Consider the following 10,247-nt stretch of genomic DNA (forward strand, 5'->3'; position numbering starts at 1 on the left):
TTTTCGACAAGACTAGTCATACTGACTCAATGCACACCTCATAGACCCTTCGAGGGCTGTCAAGTACCAGATCAGAGGTTCCCGCAACTTATTTTCCTTTCCATGCCCCTTGGCAGTCACCATTCCACCTGACCATTTGATTTCTTTTGTTTTCGGTCCAGGCGTTTCTTGCATTATTTTTCTTTTTCTTTTTTTTTTTTTTTTTTTTTTTAGCAGGATCGACCTCGACTCCTCTTTCATTCGCAACATGCCTCGGCAGCTTGCTGGACGGCACTCCATAAGTGCGCTAATTCGAACTCAACAGTATGAGTTATCTCAACCGGCCAATCAACTCGCCCCAGTCTACCGGATGCCCCTGTTCTGCTTGGGACTTTGTCATCATGTCATCAACATGGCATTTTGCTTTCACGATGAATCCTATAATGAAACAAAGTCACCCTAGCCCTTTGATCCGTGGCACCGGCCTTCTTCCTCACTAGAGGTTAGTCTTCTCTCGACGGTAGCTCGTGCCCCACAACATGGGTATTCCACCCTGGTGTATCTTGATGCCACCAGGTGAAGATATCAATCTGTTCTTTGAATAGGGCTACCATTCTGTTCTTGACTTGCCTCTGAAGCGGCCTCAACTTTCACTTTCTGACCTCGGCGGTGCTTGGAATAACAATCTTGAATCGCTCCTCGTGTGGTTGAATCACCTTCTCCTCTTGTTTCAACAACCTGGCTAATTCCAGCAGATCACAATCTTCTTCGCCTTTTTCTTCGGTATGATAGCTTGGATTGTCGAAGTCATATAGAGGCGTAACCAAATTGTTATCGATGAGATCAGGAGGGTAATCACTCTGGTGGTTGGAACGAGACAAGTTCAAAAGAAAACGAAAAACATTGCCATTTTTATTTTTTAAAACTGCAAAAAATGAAAAACAGGGAACACCGCTTTTGATCACAAAAACATCCATTTATTACTGATGCAAAATGTTGCACAATGAAACACATGAGATGGCCCTTACAATGGACCAGTACGTTTCGGGCAAAACGTATGGCTTTCATGCAAATAAAACTGAAAACAGGAAAATATTACTCTTCGAGCAGAGTGACCGTGCTGATCTTTTTTAGGCCTTCCAGGTCCCTGGTACGCACAACTTTATCCATCGGTCCAATTCGCAGTTGCTATCAGCTTCATCACCCACCATGCAGATGTGATTCGGATCCAGCATTCCCGCACTGGTGAACGTGACTGACGTACGGCGTCCTCTGCCTTGTCCAAGCGAGCCTCTGTTCGGCTGATACCCCACTCCGAAGCGGTCTTTCTTGGCGGAGATATCCATCAGCCTTGGAGTGTTGCGTCTGGTGAAGTATCTGTGAGGACGGGTTAAGTGCAAAGGTACAGCTCTGCGAGCACGAGCAATGATTCCTGCAAAACAGCAAACAGGTTAATATGCATGAATGCAACGTCTATCCATATGAGGAAGATTCTGTCTTTCGATCCTGGTTTCATCGAGACAGATAATATTTCACCAATAACATTTTGACATCCAGATGTCTCTCAACCAAATTCTCAATCAATAATACTCCCCATATGACTAGACGTAGGTTTGATGTAGATGAATGCAAAATGAGAATGATGTATGAATGAATGCAATGGACTGTGCCATCCTCCAAGTCACCTGATCATCTGTTGCTCTGAACTACAGCTCGGATCCCTGGACTGATCACAACCATCTGAGGAACAAATAACCACCAATCAGACCCACGGGTTCCGAAATAAACGGAATATAGATACATCATCATCATCATCACTGGTCTCTGAGCAGACACACCATCACCATCTGAATCGGCCCAGGGAATCCGAAATAAACGGATCCCCACTGATAAATATCTCGGCCCGGGGAATCCTGAAATAAACGGATCCCCACTGGTAAATCACGGACAGCACTCCGGCGTCACGGCAATAAATGACCATAAATCCGACTTATAAATATGACTCTGATCCACGGAACAAAAAGTCACCATCAACGTCACCATCTGTACCTGTGATAAAGATCAATCCCTCCCCACTCACGGGTGTCATCTAGGCCAGGGTAAGGTCGAGAGAAACGCAGCATAAATAACCTTTCGCAGAATACCATCATATACACACCCGAAGTATGTAACGATAATATCCCACCAGGGTCTGAACTGCTCGTGATGTCAATGTTCCGCTAAGTGGCGCATACCACCCGCTTCCCATGAATCACTCTATTCCTAGGTTTCCTAGATTGCACTCATAGCCTGGGTATTGGGCCTTTTACCTCGAGTAACTCCCACCCCAAAACAGAGGAACCACCTGTACAGAGGACGGCAACAATATGATAGTATGATGCATGCAGACATTAATGCAAATATATACACTGTTAGAATAATAAATGCAATAAATAAAGCGGCAAAAGCAACCTACTATCCTAGAACGCTAGGAGAGACTCGCTTAGGGGAGATGGACCAGCACAGGTCAACATCTATGATATTCCCCAGCAGAGTGGCCAGCGGTCGCATTACGCGAAAAACCAACCGGCGGGACTCAAATAAAAACACAACACAGAGCCGCCACTACGCGTTATTTATCCCAAAATAGGGAAAGGAAACGCTCAGAGAAACCTGGAAAGGAAATGGTCTCGCGACCAAAGAGAAAGGGTAAGGGAGTCGGTTACGCAAGGGGAAGGTATTAGCACCCCTCACGTCCGTCGTACTCGACGGGATCCACGTTCTAAAATAAAGAAAAGGTTGCTAAACATCACACACACAGGGAACGCAGGTGGGGTTAGGAGAAGGGAGCTCGATAGGACGTCGCATCCTATGCCTACATATCTTGTCTGGAACGAGAATCAGAGCCACTGTAGTTCGGCTTACGCACGCCAAACAACACAAAACGCACCAACCGATGGCAAACATGGAGCCCGACAACCATTTGATGGAATTACGTCGGCATCCAAACCAAAACACACTCAAAAGGGCAAACGTGGAGCCCGACAGCCAATCACTGGACTTACGTCGGCATCCGAACCCAAAACACACCATCAGATGACAAACAAACACACACAAAAAAGAAAAAGGTTGCCCGGAGTGGTCTCGCACGACCACCTGCCTACATACCTCGTCTAGAACAAGGATCAGGGCGATGTAGTTCCCCTACGCAGGGACAAAGGATCTAGCCTAACCAGATAACAGAGGGAGACACAACACTAGGGAGACTACGACTCGAGCCTAGATGTTGTCATGCAAAATCGTCCCTAAGTTAAGGTTTCTAGCTAACTGGCACAAGGGCCAAGCCTATCCTAATCAGGAAAGAAGCAAGCATACAAGCATACAAGCATACATCAAATGAGAACAAGCATCTCAAACAAGCATGTCAATCAGATATCCACATAGCACACGCTATAACCAAACAAGGGGGCTCAATCAATAGGTTTGACTGCCTCAGCAAGTCATCTGTACAGGCTGTTTTTGCTCTTAACCTTGCCATTGCGAGGCTAAGGTGAAGCAGATGAAAGGATGAAGTGAGGATCAGACCTCACAGCTCTTATCCCTGACCAGGGAGAGCTTCTGACAAATGAGCATGGGTCCAGAATGGGGGGACCCTTCTATACTCAGAGACTCTGACACAATGTGCACTGCACAAGATCTTGGGCTTGGATCTCAATGCTACAACCATGCAATGGGAGCAAGGAGAAGACTCACAGAATAGTGGGGGATAGATTGCTTATCCCTAACTTCCACCAATTGCCTCTTTTAGAGGACTTTCACCTGCTTGGCACGAAAAATAAACAACCACAATCATTGCCTCTTAAGGAGGACTTCAGACAGTTTGCCCGGCCCGGTAACAGCCGGGTCTCCAGACTACATGAAGTTAGAAAGTTATACCTCTATGCAAGTTGCTTAAGCAAAGCAAAGCAAAAGTTCACAAGGAACTGAGCAACTAAAGTACCTGGAAACAATCAAACACAGTTAGTAATCAGACAGACAAGCCATAAACAGCAAGTGTTCAACCAATTAATCTATACAACTCAATACACAACACAAGGCAAGCTCAAAGCTTAAGCCCAAGCTTCACAACCTACAAAACCAAGTTATGTTAGTGTACAAGTATCAACAACATCAATTAAAATGATTTGGATCATTCTCCATGTTCATTATGCCTTTGATCCTGAAAAATCAAGCAAACATTAGCAACTAGACCACTAGGCCAAGCCTAGGGTCCAAAACAAGAAAAAATCCTTAAACAGCAAGGCATTCACAAACCAATCTCAAATTAAAGTCAAACAAGAGCAAACATCATTGGTCTCATGTTTATATCATTCATTATGCTCATGTTATGCACAAAATAAGGCAAACTAGTTCAAATGAAGCACCAAGCATACAAACAGAACTATTGCATTCAAATCCATACCAAAACAATTCCAAAAATTCTCAAATAAATTACACCTAAACAGGGGATACTCAAGGTCCACCATGTCAAATTTGAGCTCAATTGGGCAAATGGAACCATGCCAATGAAAATCAACAAAAACAGACACAATTATAGGCTCCAAATCACAACATCAACACATAACCGGTTCAGAAGATTATTTCCCCACGCTTTGCTCGGCAAAGCAAAAGATTGGTACTTAGATCAAACACCAGCCGTCATGACAGACTGGAACGTGTTAGAAGAGAAGTTCATCGAAAGATTCTTCTCCCATAACCGGTTCATGGAATCCAAGACGGCCATCTATGTGTTTGCACAAGGAATCAATGAATCCTTAAATGAAGCGTGGGAAAGATTCAAATCCATGCTTCGGAAATGTAAAGGGCATGGATTTGATGAGATGACTCAAATCCATATTTTCAAAAATGGACTTCAACCAAATTGCAAGACGTTGTTGGATGCTACCTCGGGTGGCTCTTTATTGTCTAAAAATGCCGAAGAAGCTACAAATATCATAAATCGAATGGCTCTAAATGATCTTCAGAGTCAAAGTCGAGGCAACTCTTTGAAAAAGCCGGGAGTGCTTGAACTAGGGACGAACGATGCCATCCTTGCCCAAAACAAACTCATCTCACAACAAGTGTAACTCTTAACGCAGCAAATAAAAGAGTTGAGGGAACCTTCTAAAGCTAAACAAATAGCTTGTTGTGAGCTTTGCAAAGGTGAGCATGACACCGGATTCTGTCCACCTCCGGGGTTCGAAGATGTAAACTACATGGCAAACCAAAGGGACTACCAACCGAGACAACAACAACAACAACAACAACCTTATCAACCAAACCCTCAAAATCAACAACCACATTTCCAAGGGAACCAAGGGTTCCAACCTAGGAGTAACTATTACCATAACCAAGGTTATGGAGGTGGTTCTTCTAGCCGTCAAAACCCTCCCCAAAATCCTTATCAATCTCAACAACCGCCGGTCGTAACTTCTAAGTTGGAAGAGACATTGACGCAATTCATGCAAATGTCAATGGCAAATCAAAAAAGCAACGACGCGGCTATAAAAAATCTCGAGACTCAAGTTGGGCAACTTGCTAAGCAACTCGCGGAACAACAAACCGGTCCTTCCTTTTCGGCAAACACGCAAATAAATCCTAAGGAGCATTGTAAGGCGATCACAACGAGAAGTGGGAAGGAGTTGATGAGTGAGAATAACAAAAGAGTTGAGAGTGAACAAAGAGAGAAAACGAAAGAAAATGAGGAGGAAATCGTGGAGGAAAATATTGATGGTGAAGCGGGGGAGTGGAGTGAGGAGGAAGAAGTTGAAAATAACGAAAAGAATGGTGAAGTTGAAAAGAAAAAAAGTGTGGAGATTGAGAAAAATACGAGTGATGAAGTAATGGGGGAGGAAGTGAAAAAGCCTAGATGGAGGAGTTCTAGAGTTGCAAAAGGAAAGGAGGTAGTGAGCACTACTCCAATCCAAAACCTTCCTTATCCTCATGCCCCGTCCAAAAGGGAGAATGAACGGCATTATGCCCGGTTCATGGATATTTTTAAACAACTACAAATAAACATTCCATTTGCCGAAGCCTTGGAGCAAATGCCCAAGTATGCCAAATTCATGAAGGACATACTTACAAAAAAGCGGAGGTATACGGAACCGGAGACCATCGTCCTAGATGCGAGCTGTAGTGCCATTATTCAAAGGACGCTTCCAAAAAAAGAGGTTGATCCGGGAAGAGTTACTTTGCCAGTTAAAATTGGTGATATCTATGTCAGGAAGGGACTAATTGACTTGGGGTCAAGCATTAATCTTATACCTTTGTCAATTATAAAGAGGCTTGGCAACATTGAAATTAAGTCCATCCGAATGACGTTGCAATTGGCGGATAAGTCGACAACCCATCCTCATGGCGTAGCCCAAGATGTGTTGGTTAAAGTCGACAAATTCTTTTTCCCGGTCGATTTTATTATTATTGATATGGAAGAAAATGATGATGCTCCGCTCATCTTGGGCAGACCGTTCATGAAAATCGCACGAATGATGATAGACGTTGATGACGGTTTAATGAAGGTGAGAGTCCAAAATGAGGAAGTAACATTCGATCTATTCGAAGCAATGAAGCATTCAAAAGATAGAAATGATAGCTTTCGTATCGATGTGATCGAAGAAGCAGTTTTGGAGGTTTCTAAGCATATTCATGAGATATCTCCTATGGAGTTAGCTCTTGACGACTCATTGGAGGTTTTCACCGTTGAAGAAGAGCAAGCTCTTGAGGAATGCTTAAAGGAACTTGATAGTTTAGACGAACTACAACCATGGGAAGTTGAGGAAGAAGACTTGAAGAAGGAGGTTACTGACGAAAAAACGCCTATTGAATTGAAAATACTACCTTCTACTTTGAAGTATGTATTCCTAGATGAGACCGAAGCAAAGCCGGTCATCATAAGCAACCTTTTGACAAATGATGAAGAAGCCCGCTTGATCCATGTGCTAAAAAAAAATCAAGAAGCCATGGTTGGACTCTTTCCGATCTAAAAGGAATTAGCCCTTCCTATTGCATGCACAAGATCTTGATGGAAGAGGATTTTAAGCCGGTAGCTCAACCTCAACGCCGCTTAAATCCTACCATGAAGGTGGTTGTAAGAAAAGAAGTTGTAAAGTTGTTGGATGCGGGAATGATTTACCCGATCTCGGATTGTCCATGGGTTAGTCCCGTGCATGTGGTTCCGAAGAAAGGTGGAATTACCGTGATCCGGAATGACAAGGATGAATTGATCCCTACTAAAGTTGCAACGGGGTGGAGAATGTGTATTGATTATAGGCGGTTGAATACCGCAACTCGAAAGGACCATTTTCCACTCCCGTTCATGGATCAAATGCTCAAAAGACTCTCGGGGCAAAAATACTATTGTTTCTTGGATGGCTATTCCGGGTATAACCAAATTGCGGTTGACCCGGCCGATCATGAAAAGACGGCTTTCACATGTCCGTTTGGAGTGTTCGCATACCGAAAAATGCCCTTTGGGTTGTGCAATGCACCGGCGACTTTCCAACGATGTGTGCAAGCCATTTTTGCCGACCTTATTGAGAAAACAATAGAAGTCTTCATGGATGACTTCTCGGTATTTGGTGGATCCTTTAGTCTATGCTTGGCAAACTTGAAAACTGTGCTTGAAAGATGTGTCAAGACCAATCTGGTACTTAATTGGGAGAAGTGTCACTTCATGGTGACCGAGGGGATCGTGCTTGGCCATAAAGTCTCTTCAAGGGGGCTTGAAGTGGATCGAGCTAAGGTTGAAGTGATTGAAAAGTTACCTCCTCCGGTGAATGTGAAGGGAATCCGAAGCTTTTTAGGGCACGCCGGGTTCTATCGGCGCTTTATCAAGGACTTCTCAAAGGTGGCTAAGCCTTTGAGCAATTTGCTAGCTAAGGACCAGGTATTTCTCTTAACCGATGAATGTTTGCAAGCTTTTGAAACTTTAAAAGAAAAATTGGTTACCGCTCCGATTATAGTCGCTCCAAATTGGAATTCAAATTTTGAACTAATGTGTGATGCTAGCGACTATGCAATTGGAGCGGTACTTGGCCAAAGAAAAGAGAAAATTTTTCATGCGATACATTACGCAAGTAAAGTTCTTAATGAGGCTCAAATTAACTATGCCACAACTGAAAAAGAATTACTTGCGATAGTGTATGCGCTTGAAAAGTTTAGATCTTATCTTATAGGGTCTAAAGTCGTAGTGTATACCGACCACGCGGCGATTAAATATTTGCTCACCAAACCGGATTCGAAGCAAAGGCTCATCCGTTGGATCCTCTTGTTGCAAGAATTTGATGTTGAAATCAAAGACAAGAAAGGATCGGAAAATTTGGTGGCGGATCATTTATCCCGCTCAGTGAATGTGGAGGTTACCGTGTCGGAGAAGGAAATCCGGGAAGAATTTCCTGATGAAAAACTGTTCAAAGTTCAAGTTAGGCCGTGGTTTGCAGACTTTGCGAACCACAAGGCTAGTGGTTTTGTGCCTCCCGACCTAACTTCGAACCAAAAAAGGAAGTTTCTTTCGGATGCCAAGTATTACGTATGGGATTGTCGCATTACGCGAAAAACCAACCGGCGGGACTCAAATAAAAACACAACACAGAGCCGCCACTACGCGTTATTTATCCCAAAATAGGGAAAGGAAACGCTCAGAGAAACCTGGAAAGGAAATGGTCTCGCGACCAAAGAGAAAGGGTAAGGGAGTCGGTTACGCAAGGGGAAGGTATTAGCACCCCTCACGTCCGTCGTACTCGACGGGATCCACGTTCTAAAATAAAGAAAAGGTTGCTAAACATCACACACACAGGGAATGCAGGTGGGGTTAGGAGAAGGGAGCTCGATAGGACGTCGCATCCTATGCCTACATATCTTGTCTGGAACGAGAATCAGAGCCACTGTAGTTCGGCTTACGCACGCCAAACAACACAAAACGCACCAACCGATGGCAAACATGGAGCCCGACAACCATTTGATGGAATTACGTCGGCATCCGAACCAAAACACACTCAAAAGGGCAAACGTGGAGCCCGACAGCCAATCACTGGACTTACGTCGGCATCCGAACCCAAAACACACCATCAGATGACAAACAAACACACACAAAAAAGAAAAAGGTTGCCCGGAGTGGTCTCGCACGACCACCTGCCTACATACCTCGTCTAGAACAAGGATCAGGGCGATGTAGTTCCCCTACGCAGGGACAAAGGATCTAGCCTAACCAGATAACAGAGGGAGACACAACACTAGGGAGACTACGACTCGAGCCTAGATGTTGTCATGCAAAATCGTCCCTAAGTTAAGGTTTCTAGCTAATTGGCACAAGGGCCAAGCCTATCTTAATCAGGAAAGAAGCAAGCATACAAGCATACAAGCATACATCAAATGAGAACAAGCATCTCAAACAAGCATGTCAATCAGATATCCACATAGCACACGCTATAACCAAACAAGGGGGCTCAATCAATAGGTTTGACTGCCTCAGCAAGTCATCTGTACAGGCTGTTTTTGCTCTTAACCTTGCCATTGCGAGGCTAAGGTGAAGCAGATGAAAGGATGAAGTGAGGATCAGACCTCACAGCTCTTATCCCTGACCAGGGAGAGCTTCTGACAAATGAGCATGGGTCCAGAATGGGGGGACCCTTCTATACTCAGAGACTCTGACACAATGTGCACTGCACAAGATCTTGGGCTTGGATCTCAATGCTACAACCATGCAATGGGAGCAAGGAGAAGACTCACAGAATAGTGGGGGATAGATTGCTTATCCCTAACTTCCACCAATTGCCTCTTTTAGAGGACTTTCACCTGCTTGGCACGAAAAATAAACAACCACAATCATTGCCTCTTAAGGAGGACTTCAGACAGTTTGCCCGGCCCGGTAACAGCCGGGTCTCCAGACTACATGAAGTTAGAAAGTTATACCTCTATGCAAGTTGCTTAAGCAAAGCAAAGCAAAAGTTCACAAGGAACTGAGCAACTAAAGTACCTGGAAACAATCAAACACAGTTAGTAATCAGACAGACAAGCCATAAACAGCAAGTGTTCAACCAATTAATCTATACAACTCAATACACAACACAAGGCAAGCTCAAAGCTTAAGCCCAAGCTTCACAACCTACAAAACCAAGTTATGTTAGTGTACAAGTATCAACAACATCAATTAAAATGATTTGGATCATTCTCCATGTTCATTATGCCTTTGATCCTGAAAAATCAAGCAAACATTAGCAACTAGACCACTAGGCCAAGCCTAGGGTCCAAAA

Source organism: Lathyrus oleraceus, chromosome 3, assembly GCF_024323335.1.
Source record: "Lathyrus oleraceus cultivar Zhongwan6 chromosome 3, CAAS_Psat_ZW6_1.0, whole genome shotgun sequence".
In the NCBI taxonomy this organism is placed as follows: Eukaryota; Viridiplantae; Streptophyta; class Magnoliopsida; order Fabales; family Fabaceae; genus Lathyrus; species Lathyrus oleraceus.